The 20,755-nt window shown below is 39.0% G+C and overlaps 1 protein-coding gene across 11 annotated transcripts in view; it reads left to right on the top strand.

The window, feature by feature from the left end:
* Nucleotides 1–20,755, top strand: part of MEIS2 (Meis homeobox 2) — a 215,728-nt gene that overhangs the window by 188,714 nt on the left and 6,259 nt on the right. The gene's annotated exons all lie outside the window — the stretch shown is intronic.

Raw genomic sequence — 20,755 nt, 5'->3', positions numbered from 1 at the left:
CCAAGAGTGCCTACAACTGCAAGCAGAAGAATTGCATCCATCATCCATGTGGAATCTAAGCCTCCTCTCGATATAGAGGTGGAGTGGACATAACCATCCCAGGGTCCACAGGATGGAGGAATAGAGTATGGATTAGAGTGGACTTACTGATATTCTACTGTGGAACTATTGTGATTCGTAATGGAAGAAATTGTAGCATTGATGTGGAGAAAGTGGCCACGGTAGCTGCTGAGGGTAGGGAAAGGGAAGAAGAGATATGACATGGGGGCATTTTTAGGACTTGGAGTTGTCCTGGGTGGTACTGCCGGGACAGATGCTGGACAACGTATGTCCTGCCATGGCCCACTGGATGAACTGGGGGAGAGTGTAAACTACAATGTAAACTATTATCCATGTGGTGCAGCAGTGCTCCAAAATGTATTCACCAAATGCAATCAATCTCCCATGATGATGAAAGAGGTTGTTGATTTGGGAGGAGTGGGTGGAGGTGTATGTGGGGACCTCTTATATTTTTCAAATGTAACATTTAAAAAAAAATTTGTTCAAGGAGATCAAGAATTGTATCATCTAGAGTTACCACAAGCAAAGACTCTTAATAAGAAAGAAGGAGATAAACAGGGAGAATAAGGAGACCATTTGAAGTTAGAATGTACCATAAAGGTAATGGGAATAGGGTTCATTTTAGGAGCAGTAAAGAGACAGGCAAGGAGAGGATGCCATTCTGAAACTCTCCCCTTTGAGTAAAGAAATCCCAGTCATATCTACAGCTAGACCTGAACTTCTCACCAGTGTGTTAGTTTTCTTCAAGTGTTTTATTTCCTCCTTTTTTCACTGATTGCAAACAATTTTAGGTTGTGTTCAGCATAATGATGAATTGGTGCCCCCAGCTGACATTTTACCCAAGTGTTTCGCTAGAGTGTGGTTGAAGATAAACGAAAGTGTTGAAGATTTTCTTTGTGGGGCAAATTCAAGAAGCCTGAATCTTTAGTTATGCTCTGAATTTGGGGATCCTGACAGAAGAGCTGAATAAACACAGATAATCCAGATTGTGAAGGACAGTTCTTCTATAACCCTGCAGAACTGATGGATGAAAAAGTTAGTTGGGACCTATTGAATCAGGTTTAGAGTGAAGGCTTAATTTATTTTCTTGTTACTCTACCAGCTGGACCTTGTTCCACATTCATTTCCCTTGATTTAAAGATTTGTGAAAGCACTAAGCACTATGGAATTACATGCACTTACCAGATTTCTTCACATTCTTCCTGATAACCTATTGGCTTATGAATCTAGATAGTGAAAAGTTCTGGTCTAGAACTAAAGGAATTTCCAAGGCTCCATTTTATGTTTTTGGTCTAAAAATTGACACCACTTCCTGCCTGACTGAAAAATCTCTTGAGGGTCTGTTACAACTAAGCATTTGTGTCATTAGGTTGTTATCAAGATGCTACCTAGCTCTTAGGAGATGGTTCACAGTTGCAGATGTCTCCTGAAGAAAACTGTAGACAGGAGGAGCGGGCCGAAATATTCCTAATTCCCTAGTTAAATCGTGTATGTGTGTATGCATGTGTATGTGGAATCTAAATGTATATGTAAATGTATATGTTTATGTATATGGCTTATGTTTATATATAACTCTGAAAATATCTGTCTTCCAGGTAACTCTGAAAATATTTTTACTAGGCCTCTTCTTTTCCCTTCCCTGAATTAATATCACAGTCCTTCTCACAATAAAATGGCTTACTTCTCCTCTTACCTCTGCTTTCTCCTTAACCATCCCATTTGCCATTTTACAACTTGCACTCACATTTTAATGGAAAATAAGGAGTGAGTCATAGTAAGTGTGCAAGGTTGACAGGAGCTAATACCACCAAGGGCAATGTGTCTCCAGCAGTTAAGGAGAGAAAGTGATTATCTTTTCAAATCCAAAGTTTCGTTTCTGATTTTCTTACAGTTTCTCATGTTTCCATGTTACCTTATGTTACTATTGGTATGTACACCCTGGTAGGCAGTATAAGGATGAAAAGCCCAAGATTTAATGTCAGAAAGACTTGGATCTGAGTCCTACATTTGCCACTTAGTGACCTTAGGCTTATTATTGCTAAATTTCAGTATCCCCAGTGGTAAAATCAGGATGCTAATATTACCTGCTTCATAGAGTTTTTGTAAGAATTAAGTGAGAAGGTACATGTATGTACTCAGATTTGTGTCTAGCTCCATAAATGTTAGTTATAATAATATGGATCAAGGTGAATTGTTAGAAAGGAATATTTTGATTATAGTCAAATTATGGGTATTAATTAACACCTGAAAATATTCACCTAAAATATAAATTTGCTATGAGTCCTCCATAGTTTCCACTGAGTGTTTGACTTTTTCTCCAAGTAAGAACTTGAGGGAATATGTGGTTTAGAAGAGTGATAATCAAGTAGAATACCAATGATCATCCATGCCCGATTTTTACTTCCAATATTTTGCTTTTTTGCCCCTGTATGTGTCCTTATATTTAGAAAACTTGGTTCAGCCTTGGTCATCCTAGTTAGTGCAGCACATTCTTCCACTTAATTCAGTGAGCTCCATTTAGTCAAGAGATTAAATCCAGTCTAAAGATTCATGGACTGTTTGCTTCACTTCAATGAATCAGCGATTCACAGTTAGTGATCAACCTACTAATACTACGCCATTCATTAATGGGAATGGGCTGGATTCCTGCTGGCATAATGATCAGAGGGAGGAGGAATGAGAAGGGCTCTGGACTGCTGAGGAACCTTCTCATTGCTGGAGGGGGCCCTTGAGATGATAGCACATAGGTGGGTAGAGCAAGGCACAGTGACACCTCCCCAGGGTCCCTCCAGTGCTGTGGTTTTACCACACCTCAGCTGTCAAAGAACAATCAATTTCTCTTCAAAATATAAAACATAAATCAGTGTTTCCCAAACATTGTAAGGCAAGAAGATACTAAATCCCCATAATAATGAAAAGAATCCTGCTAATTAAATCAGTAAGGTAGAGAGTTTCTCTCCTAGCACATGGCCCAGCTGAACAGTAGAATACCTTGGAGACTAAAATTGAAATCCAAGCTTTTTCTGGGTTGCAAGCCAGCATCCTGAGGGAATATTTAGGAGGAAAAAAAAAAAATCCTCGAGAACAGGACAAGTAAACACAACTTTTTACTTTTTTGGAAGTTGTACTTAGATTATGTTTATCTGGAAGGGAAAGTTGCAAAACAAATTGCAAACCAGGCTCAGCATATATGTGCCAACACTTTATCAGATTTTTCACCAGTCAAGGGTAAGTCGAAGGCTGTGTTGCTGTGAGCTAACACCCAAAAGTAAATGTTCAGGATGCTTAGAGGAAAGGGGAGAGATATGTCATTTCTTCTCATTATATTTAAAATGTTTTTCAATCATAGCCTCTTCCGACTTAATTTGGCTCTTGAACATCCTGGATCAGATAGTTTAAAACAATGATTTAACTGTTACTTCACACTTCTTTCTTTTTGTCCTACAAAGCTATTGGTATAGATTTGTGGGTTTTTTTAATGCTTGGTTAATTGGCTGGTATACCAAGAGAGAGTCTGTTGCTGTGGTTGAGGAAAGCTAGAAAAAAATAGAGGTTAAGGTTTCTTATGAATCTGTCACATTTGGGACTTAAGGGCCTTATAATATTACTGCCCTCAAGCCCCTGTTCACAACTTCTATTCACATGTGCAGGAACCCCGAAGGGATGACAGCCATACCCTTGCAGAGCCCCAAGTCAGCTTTTGGTTTTATGCCCCAAACTTCTTAGAACCAAGGCTCTTCCATCCATAATTGACTGGCCCTTAAATCAGTTTTTGCTGCCAGAGAAAGCTCTTTTCAAATGGGCTGGAGTCTATTCATAGATTCTCAGAACTCCCTTCAGAACTTACCCATATTTGAAACTATAAAAACTAATCCAGTGCTCTTCTAGATCTCAACATTTTGCTAAACTTTCATGGTGTGATTAATAGTACATTAGCTATTGCATCAATATCTTTGAAAAATATGTTATGCATGCCATAGGACATATTTGCAATACATGAAAGTTCATTCGCATTTATATTTGCCTACAGCAAGTATATGTTTTTAATACTTCTGGCTTTTGAGTTTCCTACAGACTGCGTTCTCCTCATGTTACCCTTTGCGGCCTTCCTTTGTCTAGTCCAAAACCACATATGCACACACTTTAGAAGATTGTTTTCAGTACTGAAGGTAGATAGTGGTGCTGGGAGGCCAAATAGTAAGGTGTAACTTTTATATTGAGAAATAGAATTGGACCCACCTCCCCAGGATTGTTACCTTCAGCTCCCACCATACCACCAAGACCTTTGACCTTGGAGATGAGAGTGGCAGGAACAAAGGAAGTAGTCAACAGATTATGGCTCATTCCTAGCTGTCCATGCCCAAGAACAGCTTGAAATGGTAGCAAGTGGCCACAATATGACATCTGGTTCATTTGATTCCCAGGAGTGAATCAAAACAAGGTGGCGGGTGGGTGAATTCTCAGACCCAACTGCTCCCTTCTGATGACTCCCAACTGCATCCTGTCTGTAGTCAGATTATGGATCATGGTCTGATTTCCTTTCAGCATGGTGTGTGTTTTCCTTCAGACTTTCCATAGTAGTACATGCATGCTTGAAAAAAAACCTCCATACATTTTTTGTTTTTAACTGAGAGAGTTAACTTAGGAGAGACTTAGGCGGCGGACTTGGACCAGTGGTCAGGGCGTCTGTCTACCACATGGGAGGTCCGTGGTTCAAACCCCAGGCCTCCTTGACATGTGGAGCTGGCCCATGCTCAGTGCTGATGTGCGCAAGGAGTGCTGTGCCACGCAGGGCTGTCCCCCGCCTAGGGGAGCCCCACGTGCAAGGAGTGCACCCGTAAGGAGAGCTGCCCAGTGCGAAAGAAAGTGCAGCCTGCCCAGCAATGGTGCTGCACACACGGAGAGCTGACATAAGATGACACAACAAAAAGAAACACAGATTCCCGTGCTGCTGACAACAGCAGAAGCGTGACAAAGAAGATGCAGCAAATAGACACAGAGAACAGACAACCAGGGTGTTGGGGGGAAGGGGAGAGGAAGGAAGGAAGGAAGGAAGGAAGGAAGGAGGGAGGGAGGGAGGGAGGGAGGGAAGGAGGGAGGGAGGGAGGGAGGGAGGGAGGGAGGGAAGGAAGGAAGGAAGGAAGGAAGGAAGGAAGGAGAGAGAGAGACTTACGGTCACAAGGCACATTCATACAAACATGTGCATAAATTCATTGTGTATGCATGCAGGCATATGTGCACTAGAAAAATTTTGTGTTTATAAAATTATTTTACAGTGTCTTTCTAACCTTTCCCTGCAGAAGTTTAAGGAAATAAATTTGCCGTTTGTTATTGGGAAAGATCTAGTAGGTCTGTTTCACCAGAATTGTTAATGAATAACTTTGACCACAGATATATTAATGGCCACTATTTGATGTGGAATCATGCTTTAAATATAGGATGGTACTTAAATCCTAAGGCTGGAACCTGTGCTTATTTAATGGAGGATCTTAGACTAAGTCTAAATTTTATGTTGGTCCAAATTGTGTCAAAAATTTAGTTTAATTTTTAGCATGTAAGCTCCTCAACTACACCTATGGACCAACTTGGAAAACTCACCATGCTAACACTTATTGAGCATCTACTTTGAACAAGCCACTGAGCTAGGTGCTAGGAACCACGTAATTCATAAAGCTTGATGGCAGCAGGAAACATTTCACTTCAAATAGATTCCTAATTTAAATATTAGAAACAGCATTGTAATTTTTACCTTAATGTTTAAAAAATATACCCTTCATGTTGTTTTGTATGTCCAAATATAGGTTAGCTATTAAATAGCTTTTTACCCTTGTGTATAGTAAGCTTTTGGGTGATTAACCAAAGGCAGGTGTGGACAGTGGAAACAAGCACCATAAAAACTGGCAATCCCTTCTACAGCCCGAGGGATGACTGCATCACACATCACCATTTTCTGTTTACATTGACATCATTTTGACAGTTTAGCACTCCACACCCCCAACACGCCCCCAAGAAATGGGGGGGGGGTAGGGAGTAAGTCTTCTGATTGAGAATTTTCATATATAAACTTACAGAAAGAAAAAATAGTTTGCATTCCTTTATGTACTTAGATATGACCGATTAAAAGCAAGGCAGGTATGCAGAGCTTGTTCAATCCCTCACCATCGTGGCAATCTCCGCACGCTTTGATGTTATCTGGATGCAAGGCCCTTGAGACTTCTTCAGGAACCAAATTCAGTTGACTTTATGTGGCTTGCCCGTCCCTTCTGGTGTTCACGAAAGAAAGGAAAAGGTCCCTGCACCTTCTTGTCTTCTTCCTTTATTGTACAGTTTGCTTTGTTTGTTTGATTTTAAAACTGCCATTATGTGAAAGTGTTGCAAGTATAAATAATTGAGAAGATAACTCTGTAGGGAAACCACTTTCGCTGCCTTTGTGCAAAGGCAGCTCATTATGGCTCTGAGATGCAGCATTCCAGAAGAGCAATTATGCAACATCAGTATGTCGTGGATATTAACCAAGGGGAGTAGATAAGAGACGGGAAAATAATTTTGTGACTTATTAATTAAATTTATTTGGTTTTTCAAATAGTTCCTCTTGTGTGTAATTTACCCAACCACTCCATGGTTGCTGTGGTCTTCGCAGGACTGTTGTTCAGCATTTGTTTTTTGGCATTCCTCCTCAATTCTGTGCGGACCTAAAATGTATTTATATTGGGGTTTAATTTCCACCCAAGGAGAGGTTACCCATGAAAATGGAACCATAATTTGATCATGAGGTTTTTTGACTCCTTTGGGCTTATGTAGCCAGTTAATATATGTTAATACAGCAGAGTGAACAAAAGGTTAAATAAGTGGGTCAGGCTCTGCTTACTTCTGCTTAAACGAAAGGAAAAGCCCATAATGGCGCTTGCCTGACTTTCACCCCCATCATTTTATGAATTGCTTTGCCAATCCTTCACAGCAAATAGTAATTTTAAGTGGACCAAAACAGAGCTCGGGGTGTTTGCACTCCATGGTAATGATAGAGTAGCCGCGCTCCCTGGAGTCAATAAGCCCAACAATTGAGTCATTTTTGCCTCCTGTGGGAGAATCACTGCTGTTAGCCTGAATGACAGGATTGTTATAGAACTGGAGCCCTTCACCGGGCCACCTCATCCTGGGACAGCAACGTGCAGAGGGCAGGCAGGTAGAGTTTAAAACACACGTCTAAATAAAAGCTGATTTTGTAGTTGTAGGCTCTATAAATAAGAAAGTAGAATTGTTGGGTGGGGGGAGCATTTGGTGTACATTGATGTACATTATCCAAAGCTGTACTTCTTCTCTTGTCTCATTCCTCTTCCCATTTCTCCATCCACTTAACATCCCCCATGTCTGTCTCATATTCTCCCTCCCTCTCCCTCTCCCTCTCCCTCTCCCTCTCCCTCTCCCTCTCCCTCTCCCTCTCCCTCTCCCTCTCCCTCTCCCTCTCCATCTCCCTTGCTCTCTCCCTCTTCCTTTCCCTCTCCCTTTCCCTTGCTCTCTCCCTCTGGCGCTCACTCTCACTCACACAGGAGCCTCCAGCATATGTAAAACTCATGCTCAAGTTAGATGGTCAGAGCCTGATCACAGTTTGGGTTAATGAAAGATACAGAAGGTGTTGTATAAACAAACAAAAACTTATCTTACATTTAAGATTATTCTTCAGATTCTAACAGTTTTTCTGAAGCACACATTTCAGGCATAGTGAAAAACCCAATGATAGTGTTTGAAAAAATGTTTTATTGAGTAAGAAAAAATGAGAAAAATAGGAACAGGGAAAGGTTAGAGAAAACATCCCAGCCTAAAAGCATCCCCCAATGATCAAATTACCTTTGAGACAGAAAAGTTCTAAAGAACCTTTTCAGTCAGCACATTTTGGGGGTCAAAGGTCCATGGGGTAGTAAGGTTTTATAATCTTGGGAGGTGGAGTTATGAAGAGTAAGGTATAAAACAAGAGCTCTACAAATAGTTCTCTGTATCTGAGTCTGACTTGGAGAAATCTAATTTTCAAATTGATAAATGATTTAAACAAATACAACTTCTGTTAAAAGTCAGAATGCTGCTTTGTGTTTTTCAAATCCTTGGAAATATTTTATCCCTCAACATCTTAATAACTAAAGTTAGAAACTGATTTGTACCATTATTCCCTCTTCCTAATTCATTGTATATTTTACCCTAATCTGCAGCAAAAACAAAACAAACAAAAAGCACCTTCACTTTGTTAAACTTAGCGTCTCCCCACACCTGAAACTCCTATTTCAGAGAAACACCTATTGACATTAGTGTCCTTCAAAGCACATTTTGGGAACACTTCTTTAGAACGATATAATGAGAAAAAATATATATTTTAAGAAAATTTCCTGTCTCTTTTATTTTCTCTGTCTACAAATCTTCCTCCTTCACTTCACACACTCTATTCCTCTGTCCCAGTGCGCACACACACGCAAACATACCCCTACACACAACCCCTATAATACCTCATTCCCCATTACCCTCAGGTGGTGCTCTCGACTTGAATCAACCACAATGATCATCATGCCCCAATACAGGTGCATCACATACTCTGCAAACTGTTCCCCAGTCTAGAAAAGCCTACTGCCCAGTTTCTGCCAAGTGAAGTCCTCCTTCACACCTGCATCCAAGATTTGCCTGACATCTCCGATGCCCAGCTGGGTTCACACCTTTCAGCTAATACCTCTGCTCTGTTGTTTCTGGGTACAAAGATAACTGGACCAGAGCTGGGAAACCAGCTATTTCCTGTCTTAGTTTGCCCCCACTTTAGGGCAGATCACTTCATCAGGGACTCAGGGATGCCATTTGTAAAAGGAGGACAAGAAAACTTCTAAGGCTCCTCCACTCTCACTTCTCACTATTTTTAAGATGAAGGAAACCTATTTTCATTTACTCATTCTGTTATTTGTTCAACATTTTATTGAGGGTGTACTATATGCCTGACACCATGGTGATAACAAAGAATTGCTCTGTGATCCCTGCTCTGTAAGGCTATATAGTGAGAAAGACAGGCAAATAAATTGTGATTGTGGTACCCAATAAATGTTGTGATGGATGCATTAGCCAGGTACTAACACTGACTGAAGAGTAATCAGATGGGGTTGCCAGGGATGGTCCCTCAAAGAAATGCTCTCTGGTAAGAATACTGAAGGATATGTTGACCAGATGGCCGTTAAGGGAGGACATTCCATGCAGAGAGGATGGTGTGGTCCTACTTTGTTAACATATTATCTTCCTTATTAATTAAATTTTTAATTTTATATACTACCTAGTTCTAAAATAACCTATGAGAGTTAAGCCAATTTCTAAATTAAATTGATTCTGTAAGATGGTGATGTTATTTTATCTTTACTGTGAAAATGGAGATAATTCAAATGCCACCATTTCTATTTCTAGTAGTTAAGTTAAACCACTTTAGGAAATTCTGATAGGAGATGTGAAATCTGAATATGCTGTAAAGATTCTGTTAAGTTGCTGTACAATGTGTTTACTTCTTTGCCTTTTTGGAGACTATAGCTTTGTGAAGAATGTTAGAATAAAAGGGTTGATGTCTTTATTTCTCTGCAAATCAGGGGAAAAAGCCACTAACTAATGCTCTAAAGTTAAAATATTTAAGGACTAAAGCAGATGTGGCATAACTGCTGGTTTGCTAGGTCTCTTGTGGTTTATAAAGATATATTTTATGTCTTTTATGATTACAGGATGATGCTAAAAATTTTGTGAGTAATAATACCGTCACATTGGAAAGACAGCATATAACATCTTTTAACATCTCTGGAGAAGATACAGAATGCTACCTGGCTGTCAAATCAAAGTGAAAGATGTTTAATTTGTCATTAAGTAAAGGCAGTCAGGAAATTTTATGTAGAATTTGGTCTTTGATGTTTGAACACCATGAATGTGAGGCCATTAAGTCATATGTTCATGAAAAGACTATTTTTTTTTTTGCTTCTTGACATAATAGAATAATGATTTTTAAAGATTGTTTTTAGATCTGTAGTTGTTATAACTATAGTTTATTTAAAGTGACTAAAAATTTTTAGATCTTTGATTTTTTTCCATTGGCACCTTTAGTAGATGCCAACATAAACTGGTTAAATAGCATTTGGTTTAAAGTGTGTGTGTAAAATCTACAGAAAGACTGTAACATCTATGCATATTTATGATATTTTGTTTGTTGGATCTTCTTCTTAATATTACTTGACTCTCTGTGTTTTAATCTCATTTCTTCATATTTTGGGTTGAAGCCACTCTGGAGTTTTACACCTAAGAGCTTTCTCACTTATGGTTCCTTTAAAAGTGCTAAAATCTCAGCCTCTCAAACAAGAGACCAAGCGACAATTTACAGAATGCAGTGGAATTGACAAAGGGCCCTAAGAATGTTGCCACCTTCCACAGGTCTCCTCTGCCACATCCTTTCTTGTAACCAGCAGGAGAATTGAAAGAAGGATAACAGCCTAGTCCATCTAAACTCTTCTGGGATGCCAATCTGGTCTTCTGAAGTATCCCCTGCTGCTTTAGAAAAAGGAAGCCCCACAGACAAATGAAAGGGCCACGGGGACATTCACATGCATAACACCTTCCCTCAGAACACGTGGCTTTAGATCGCTGGCATTGGGTTGGTTTGGCCCGAGATGAAGAGTAGAGACTAGAGAGCCATTTGTTTCCACACCATTTTGGGTGGAGTGCTGTATTTTTCACCTTAAAAGCCATTTGAAAAGAAAAACATGGTCTGAAAGGAGGATACAATTTGGAAGCCATCACATTTAATGGAGTTCCTTTTAAATATAACACTTTGTCGTCCTACCAGTTCTCTTCTAAATTTGTTGTCACTACTTGAGAAAACCTACCCTTGATTACTCTATTTCTTACAAGCACACAGTCCACCTGATATTTTCCGCTATCCAATTTTTAAAATTCTCTGATAAATTCCATTACTAAACTTACCCTGTTACATAGGGAGTGGGACACATTTTTAGCAACATGCAGTGAGACACGTAATTATCATGGGTCTCTAAATCTAGTTACGCAAATGATCTCAGGATTAAAAGAGAGAGCAAACTGGACCTAACCAGATATAAGGCTATGGTCACAGAGGTTTTTACTGTCAGTTGATTTGGCCATCCATTATCAGATAGAGGATTTTCTAGAAACTAGAGGATACACAAAGAGGAAGTATATTTTTTAAGTAGCCAGGCAGTTTATTATACTTCCTGCTGCAACTATAGAATATTCATATAGTTTTTGGAGCTTTGAAGAGATTAGAGTGTTTTGAAGTAGTGTCTTCTTTCACACTTTCATTCTTATTTAGTCCCATGTCTTGCGTGGCTGACATAGCTTCTCAGCCTGAAAGCCCCTTGGTCAGGTTGAAAAACTGAGTTTGCCTCTCCCCACCACAATAGTCAGGATAGCCTTCTCAATTTCCAGTATTCATCAACTGTACACCATAATGTTTTTAGATGCTCAGGTTCATTCTCTTAATTTCTTTTATATTTGCATCTCTTCTTGGCCATCTGAGCACAATTTATCAACAGTTCTTTAAACCAAATGTCCCATTTATTTTTCATTTCTACCACCTTAATCTGAACTCATTTTATTTCCCCCCTCTGACTGGATTAGCACAATAGTTGTCTGCCTTTTCTTCTTCTAGCTTCTCATCAATTCATCCTATTTAAGCTCTTGGAAAAGTTCTTCCTCAGATACCATCTCTTATTTTGTCATTCCACCCTTCAGTAATTTCAGTAGTTCAGCTTATCATTCAAGAACCTCTGCCAGATAGATTGATAGCGAGATAGATAAATGAATAGAATCGTATGGCAAATGTGGCAAAGCATTGTAAGTTGATGGGTCTGGGTGTCTGGATGGGGGAGTACATTGGAGTTCTCTGAATGAGTTTTGTATTATTTTTTGCAACTGTCCTGTAAGTTTGAAATTATTTCAAAAGAAAAAGTTAAAATAAAAAGAACCTCTGTTTGTTAACCGTGGCCATGTTTTCCAGTCCGAAACTAGGAACCAGTCTAAATTCAGTTCTCTTGCCCCCCTTTTCACAAAATTGGCCCGGGTTCACCTTGGTGCCTTCATGCATGCCATTTCTTCAATGTTACATTCTTTTCTTCCTTTCCAATATTCTATGCTCTTTTTAATCTGGTTCAGTTTTGCACTTCCAAGAATTGTTATAAACCTATCTGACTTCTTTAATCGACTTCCATCACACTTATTTACTGAGTGTGCACTATGTTGATTTGTACTTTTCAGGTGTTCTCAAATTGTGTATTTCTTTTCATTTCTGTGAGTATGGACATTAGAAGTCTTCAAAGACATGAGCTAAGTTTTTGCATTTTTAAATATATGCATATAGAGAGAACCATATAAAATATATTTATTTTTTATACACAATTACAAATATCCCATTTAGGCTTACATTTTGTGGTTAACTTGTCCTTTGTTAAGTGTAGAATGGAAAGATTTATCTGTGCATGTGACACATACACAGGTTACTATGGGCCTTAAAAATAATTCGTTCTAATTTTTTTTAGGATTGAAAAAAGAATGAAAATAAACCAACATAATCCCTGCTTCCCTCTACCCTGCTTTCCCTTCCACCTCCAACCTCCAACCCCCAGAATCCAGGCTCTCACTGGGATACACAAACCTCCAAAGAGGAAGTATCTACTAGTAGAGTGCTCTGAACATTGAGTAGGTAGGTGCTTCGTAACTCTTGGCTGACCAAAGGGCAATGTAGGGTAAAAGCAAGAAATGGGGCTGAGAAAAATCTCTGTTCCTCCTCAAAAGTTAGAAAGGGAGAAGAGAGCAAACGCTAAATGGACTGTGGTTTAACTGGGCCCCTGGTAGAAGCAAAGATTTTTAGAACCGTTCTTTTGTTTTCTCTCTTTTTTAGGTTTGAGTATTCCCACCCCCCTGCAAAATTCCTGTCTTTGACCTATGTGGTCAAAGACCACATCTATCTTAGACCCTTCCTCCAGCAGTAGAGAGCATAGGAAACCTAGTTATATATTAATGAATTTGTCTTTGGCAACATTTGTGGTCTGGTTTAATATATATGTTTTACACATTTTACCATATATATACACACATACATATACCAACATATATACCCATGCATATACAGACAGATATGTGGCTGATGACTTCTCAAAGTATATAGCAAAGCTGCACTGTTGCTTGTCATGCTTGGTTGATAGGGCATCTCTGACCTAACAGATTTATCCATTGAGAACAGGATCATGCATTTGAAAGCAGTTTAATTCTCAGCAAGGCAATGTACATGGTTAATGTAGATTTTGTTGTTGTTTTCCTTATATGTTACTCAGGGAAGCCTAAAATCAACATTAATCAGTGGTGATGAAATCAACATTGTGCTTTTTTTTGCTAAAAAGATTTCTGGGCATTTAATTTAGCTTTCAATGATTAATACTATAGACATGATAAACATTTTTGATGCATCTGTTTGCACACAGATTAAAAAGATGTATATTTCCTGCCTAATCCTTTTTCCTCTTTGGTTTAAAGAGTGTAATGCCATTGCAGAGGAAACAGTTCAAATGTGGTCATCATAAGTTGGTGGCACCAAAACTAGGAACTCACTTAGGATAAAATTTGCTGTCAGGAAAAATGGAGCATTCTTTCTGAACTCAGGAACGCGTGGTTCATGCAAGCTTGCTTGTAGATGTTGCTACAATAAGGCTTCTTTCATACAGGTGTGTTTATGCCCCAGGCTTGCTGGCCACAATCCATTCCATTTACAGAAGCTGAATTAAACAATAACTACCGCATTGCAAAAAAATGGTTGGGGGGGAGGTGGAAGAGGAGGGGGAAAGGTGAGCTCAAAGGAGATGCCTGAGAGCTTTGTTAGGGCCAAGAAAAACCCTGTTGCAGTTGTCAGAGCTTGTTGATGTTGCTGGGAACGGCACTTTTTTTTTTTTCTCCTGGATTTTGTGGTTCTGCCTTAGGAAAGAAAGTAAAATAGAACGGAAGAACAAAGTCCTACTCTATAAATCAGCAGCTGCTCCTTGCCAGATCAAAGGAGTGACATTTTTGCTCCTGGACTACTTGTCCACTTGAGGGCTTGACAGGCAGCTAACAGCTGGCCTGCTAGACTGTATGGGAGAATCAGCCTACATCTTCTTCCGAGCAGATGACAAGCTAATCAGAGAGATATCCATAGCACTGGGCATGTGAGTGTACCTTGATCTCTTCAAACATAGCTAATACATAATTGCTAAACAGCTTGGTGCATTTTTTTGGCAAGTCAATGCTTAGGTGGTTTTCACCAAGAAGCAGAATCAAGAATTAATACTTCAATCAAAAATGATCATGAAAACTAAAAAGTTACCAAATTTGTGGGGCTCTTCTACTCTCAGAGTGAATTAGTAAATGGCTAGGAACATAATGGTAATTGGTTAAGAATGTATGTATCCGATTATCAAGTGACTTTAAAAGCCCAGTCAGCCTAAAGTGTTTAGGTAAATATAATTGGTAAATTCAAAAATGATTCCTCCTCCTTTTTACATTGATGTAGTAGAATAAAGTCATAGATGTCTTCCAGGTCTGCAAAAAGTTGTTTTCAGAAGCACTATCAAGTGTATAGGAATATAGATCTGGAATTTTAATGTCCATAGTAAAACTTTCAAAGTAATTCAGTTTCTACTTGATTTCTATCTGCCATAAATCTTGTACAGGATGAGGTAATATATTGTAACTTATGTCTATTGACTTAGTATTTTATCTTAAAGAGAATAGATCCTAGATATGAATAGCTAAGGAAGTTTGAGTGTTTTCTCCTCCCCTGCTTTCAAGTAGCTTTGAAAGATCACTTTTATAGTGCATGATAAATAGCCACATATGAATAATCTGATAGCATTCTGTAAGAGTAACAGTGCTTCAAAAATCATAACCTGCTGGGATGTTTTGTTACATGCCATCGGGTGTGATTATACTCACAGAATAGTGTTTATTGTAGCTCAGCATTATAAAGGAAATAAAAGATAATTCCCTATCTGAGTAGAAATTTCTCAAGCACTTTTATTTTTAAAGTCTCTACTATTGGCCATATAAGCCTTAGCCAGATAAGATGCCAAATATTCCAGGTTGCCTTTTAAAATTGTTTAAATTCTAAAACTAATCATATTTATTATTAAAACTCTAACAATACAGAATTATGTGGAAAAGAAAGAAAGAAAGAAAATTCTGTCATCCCCCTATTTATTCCTGAAAGGAAGCCACTGTTAACAATTTCAACAACAAAAAAAATTTATTGGCCCAACTTTTCCTTTAGGAGATACAGATGGAGTAAAATGAATTAAATTATTACAAATTGTTTGTTGCCCAAGGCGAGTGATTAAAAGACTGTTTAGATCCGAGCTGGGAGTCCACAGCTAAGAGTCACTGTAAAACTAAATCTTAGCAAGTGTCTATTCTTAGGCACAGTACTAAATCATCTGTTTGATCATCTGTTTGGTATGAGATCTAGAGCAGGGCTTCACAAACTTAAAGGAGTTTCTTCAAATACATATTTAGATTCAGTAGGGTCAGGGTGGGGCCCAAGGTTCTGCATTTCTAATAAGCTCGAAGGTGGTGTCAATGCTTCTGGTCCATGGACCACATTTAGAGTAAGGGGATGTAGAGAACCACTTAGAGAGTTCCAAAATAGCTGGACCCATTACCCTTCTCGTACTAACCACCCCCCTGCCCTGCAACTCTATTCATATGTAAGCCAGCTTCAGCATCTAAAATTCCCACCGGAGCATTATACATTTGGACTAAGCTGTGATCCCTAGAAAGACCATCCCACATGGAAACATCCTACCTGTAGAAACAGCACATCATTACCCTGTTATCAACCCAGCATGGTTCCGTTTAATAGTCACCCCCATATTCTTAATTATTGTTAATGAGAGAACAGAGCTCTTTAGGAGGGGACAATGGATAGGTGCATGAGGTAGGTTGAATTATATACCCTCATTTAGACATTTTCTTAATCATAACCCACATTCCTGTGGGTGTGAACCCACTGTAAATAGGACCTCTTGAAGATAGTAGTTTTAGTTAAGGTGTGGCCCAACGGAAACAGGGTAGGCCTTAATCTGAATTACTTGAGGCCTCATAAAGTGAAGAAACTTGAAGCCAAAGGGAAGAAGGCCTCAGGGAGAAGCAGGAAGTCAGCGGAACTGGAAAGCTAGAGGTGCGGAGATTGCCATGTGACATGAGGCATAGCACGATCCAAAGAACCCTCAGGATTGCAGCAAGGCCTGACCAGGCGCTACTGATCCTAGTCACCAAAACCGAGGGACAATCATTTCCCATTGTTTAAGCCAACCCATTGTGTGGTATTTGCCACAGCCTGGCAAACTAAGGTAGTGCATTTTGAGGAGACGCTAGCATTTAATGAGTCCTTGCTATGTGTGCCAGGCGCTCTGCCGAGGCATTTACATACAATCTCTTCCTTATTCCTCTTTCTCAAAACAACTCTGGCCCCGGTTATTTCCCCACTTTGCACATAGGAAACTGACTGGGTTGGGAAGGTTAGGTAGACTTGCCCAAGGTCACGCAGCAAGTAAAGGTCAGAGAATTTGTGTCTGAGTGTTTCACCATGCTGGTATATATAAAAGTCAGGTGTATGGGATAGTAACCGAGAAGGGCTTGCCCAAAGTAGGGTTTTTAGTAAAGAACACGTGTGAGCCGTAGGTTGCCAAGGTTGAAACATCATTGCTTGAAACACCAATGGTAGCAAGCATCGTGACTAAGCAGCCTTGCTAAGTGTCGAGGCCGGGAAAAGTAGACAAAGTTTTTCATTTTTCAACAGATCCCCAGTCACTGAGCTGCCTACAATACCTTTTCCAAATTGATATGATCCTTCTTCAACAGTTTAGGCCCTTTCCTTGACCAAACCAATCCATGCAAAAACTTCAATTCTCCCCATTCTTGATTCCTCCTTAGAAGGTTCAGGATTGGCAGCTTTCCAGGTGACTCCACTGAGGCTTGCACTTTCTAACAAAAGGAATGCTGTGGAAAGGAGTTGGTTACCAGGTGTGGCATGAAGTTAGTGAACCAGAAAGAAGGGATTTATCAGCCATTTACAAAGAGTGGGGGGAGAGGGAAAGAAACCAACCAACAATCAGGAATGACACCTAAGCCTACTTCTATCAATCTGAAATATGCTTTGGAGTGAAAGCCTTTAAAGGAAAAATCATGATGGTCAGATTTCAGTTGCAGAAAAGTATGCAAAGCGGAAAAGTTTGGCTCCCCAGGAGCCATCTCTCCAGCAAGATGGGATTTCAGTGATAGTTTGGTATCTTGAGTTTATTCTTTTTGATGTATTCTTTGTTTGTTTCTGAGTTGACTCCAAAAGACCTCACAATTCTTGGAAAGTCATTGAATTTATTTCCATAATTCAATTATTTTTAAGCTAGCATTTGTAGTATACAATGGTTAAGGATCACATGCACTAAAACATGTTCTGTTTAAGTAAAATTTAGAGAGAAAGGATATAGTCTTAGTAGTCTCCAGAGCTTTTGTATGAGCCTGGGTACTAACTTTGTGTTCAATACAAATCAATGGGATAGCCCACTTTAGGATACTAATTCCCTAAGGAGTCACTAATGGAATTATCTGTAGCCCTTAAAAAAGTCACAGTGAGGCTAATGAAAATCTTTTTCTAAGTGAAATCTGGATAAGGCACCAGGCTCACTAACACATTTTATTTATGGCCTATCTTATATATGGCATATTTTAACACACAAGTTTATACAGATCTCAAAGCAATTTGATGTCCGAGAAGACTTTGTAACTTAGGGTTAAATTGTTTATAGTAATATAGAAATATATGTCCTCAACTTCAAAAATCATTCCGGGATGACATTAAAACTTAGAGAATTTTTTAATATCAGATACAGATGAAAAACCTAACAGCCTTTGGATTAGAAATAACTTGTGGAGTTTTTCATTAAAGTTGGGTGCAGCTTGCTGCATTTTGGTTAGTTGGATGTCTTCAGCAATTTTTCAAATGTTTTGGGTTTGGCAAAGTCCAAAATATTTTTTGCCAAGACCCTCTTTTCCCCTTATTTTTTAAACCCGTGTGAAATTCAAGGATAACTTAATCCATATGTGTCTGATTCATTTACACTTAACTCATCAAAATGTTATTTTGTAAGACCCATTTAATATCCAAGAAACCTTTTGAGCCTTTTTAAGACAAATCTTTTGTCTTTGAACCAGCAAGTTACATTTTTCCATATGAATGGAGTTTAGACCTTGAAATGAAGATCAGTTGATTTTCAACTTAGAACCTTCAGATTTTTAAAGGAGAATCAAAACTTGCCCATTCTATTTACTACTTAAGTACAGAAGAAGGTCATTTTAAAAATATGGACAGGAGGAAGTGGAAAAAATTTCATGTCTTGTAATTTTGGAGAATGATCATAGGTGGAAATTTCATCTTACAAATGTTAAAGAAATAAAAATTTCTCCTACTTTGCTTTTTTAAAAACCTACAATTTAAATGTCTCCATTTTATATATTTCAGTGTGCCTTCTAAGAATGGCCCCTGGGTCACTAATATAGCAGGGTAATTTTTATTTTCCATGCCAAAGTTCTCTTTTAGTTGACTCATTAATTGTTAATTTTAATAATAGCATCTATGGTATTTATAAGATATCCCAAGATCAGGGGAACTGACAATTGGCAGGAGTTCTATGCTGAGAGATTTCTGAAAAAAATTGGGGCCCATATGTTTTTCAAATTCTGTGTGACTTGAAAGAATGTGATAGAATTATGAATCTGGCAAGAAAGAGCAATATGGATCAAATACATTGTTTGAGAACAAAACTTCTGAAAGGATAAATGGAACCCAAGTGGAAAAAAAAAAATGCAAAATCTCTGTTACCCTTTGTGAAAGGATCTAGTGAAAACCTTCAGAGGCTTCTCTGCATATTTGTTTAGCAGAACTGGGCAAAGAAAGTCCATTGCCATAACTGCTAGTGAACATCCAGGCCATGCCATGGTAACTAGTTGACAATGTAATTCTGGAGTGGCCTTTCCAAGTTCAGAGCTTCTATAAAGACCTGCTAAGACACAAAATGCTTTTTTAATGTTCTGCATTGTTGTGTATCCCCTATTGAACAACCTTTTGAGCGGACCCCGTTTTTACTAATGTAAACATTCTGATGAGTATCCAAAGAAATGACCTTTGAGTGAACCTCTAACCTTCCCGGTAATTATTTGTTTGAAGACAGTGTGGAGTTCTCCTGCTGAGAACTAAGAACCATGATGCCTTGCAGCCCTGTGAGTAAGGGAGTGTTTGGGGGAACTGGAGAGAAAGACATAAATAAGGGAACAACCTCCAGATGTAAATAATAAAAGAGTAAAAGGGTGAAATTAAAAAGGGAAAAAAATAGCAATACGTTTTACCCAAAGAGTTGGTCTATAGGAAAAAACAAAACCAGGGGTTAGTAGCACATAAAAAGAGGTAAAACCCTTGCTTTGTGGGTCCTCCGTTAGAGATGCTAAGGAGATAAAAAGCTTCTGTGGTTCTCCTGACTGTCTCTATGGGTCTTAACCTTAGCTGCTAAAACAGAGTTCTGGGGGCAGAAACCTCAGTCCTGTGTGGTGCCAGCAAAAGCAATGGGCAAAGAGTAGAGAATTAAGTTCCTTTTCTGAATTGAAGGATGCTTCTGGAAGGCATTGTGATTTGGTCAGATATTCCTCAGCAGCATGGAAGGTGACTTGACTGGGTGAGAATAAATTTGCAGTTTCAACTCTACTTTTGTTTTAACCTCTCCATAGCCGGTTACTTCCTCCCCAATCCTGAAGGGCTGTAACATTTTTTGACAACTCTTAAATAATGAGGAAGTTCATTGTTTTCCAAACAACACCATGTGCAAAAGACACCTTTGGTTTTCCTGCGGCTATTATTCCTAGCTCACAGGACGAATAGACAAGTGTGGGCTGACTGTTCTCCGACTTCAGCTTTGTGGCAATGCAGAGCTGCCAACACACTAGATTTTTCTGGCTAATTTCAAAGACTGGGCTTTCAAAAGTTCCTGCCTGTGACCCCATGCAGTCTTATTAATCATTAAGTCCCCCTGCCCTGAAGATTTGAAACTGGAAATATTAAAAAATGTTACAAATGGGTACATTTTTAAGGAACAGCTGGCGCTATTCTAGGCAACTCGATTCTGCCCCGCCAGTATGCACCACTGACAAATCCTAGCCTAAACTCAAATATGTGGGGAATACCCGTCATTAAATGTGCAGAGACAAGGGTAGCTCACAAATGGTAGAAAATTGTTTTGTTTTTATTAAATTTGGAGAAATAAAGGAGATTTCTTATCATCTTACTCTGTTGTACATGAATATTTGATGGGCATTATTAAACATTAAAGTAACATGAAGTAGGCACTTATTTTTGGATTTCCAACAAAATTAGATCCAGGCTTCCTAGGCGAAATAACAGCTTCTCCTTTACATTCCTGTGATTCGGCCACCACCTGATTTGAAAACGTTTCTTGGGCTCTAATATCAACCATGTGTACCTGAGGCGCTTTCTTTCTAGTGGGTTGAAAGGTGGCTGGGTTTATGGTTGGCAGTTACCTTATCCTCTGCCCTGGGTGTCCCAGCTTAGGCTGGAAAGGCCGCCCCCAACTGGCACTGA

This window comes from Dasypus novemcinctus, chromosome 3 (assembly GCF_030445035.2).
Source record: "Dasypus novemcinctus isolate mDasNov1 chromosome 3, mDasNov1.1.hap2, whole genome shotgun sequence".
Taxonomy (NCBI): domain Eukaryota; kingdom Metazoa; phylum Chordata; class Mammalia; order Cingulata; family Dasypodidae; genus Dasypus; species Dasypus novemcinctus.
The sequence above is the reverse complement of the archived record's forward strand: the minus strand, read 5'-3'. Positions and strand labels throughout refer to the sequence as shown.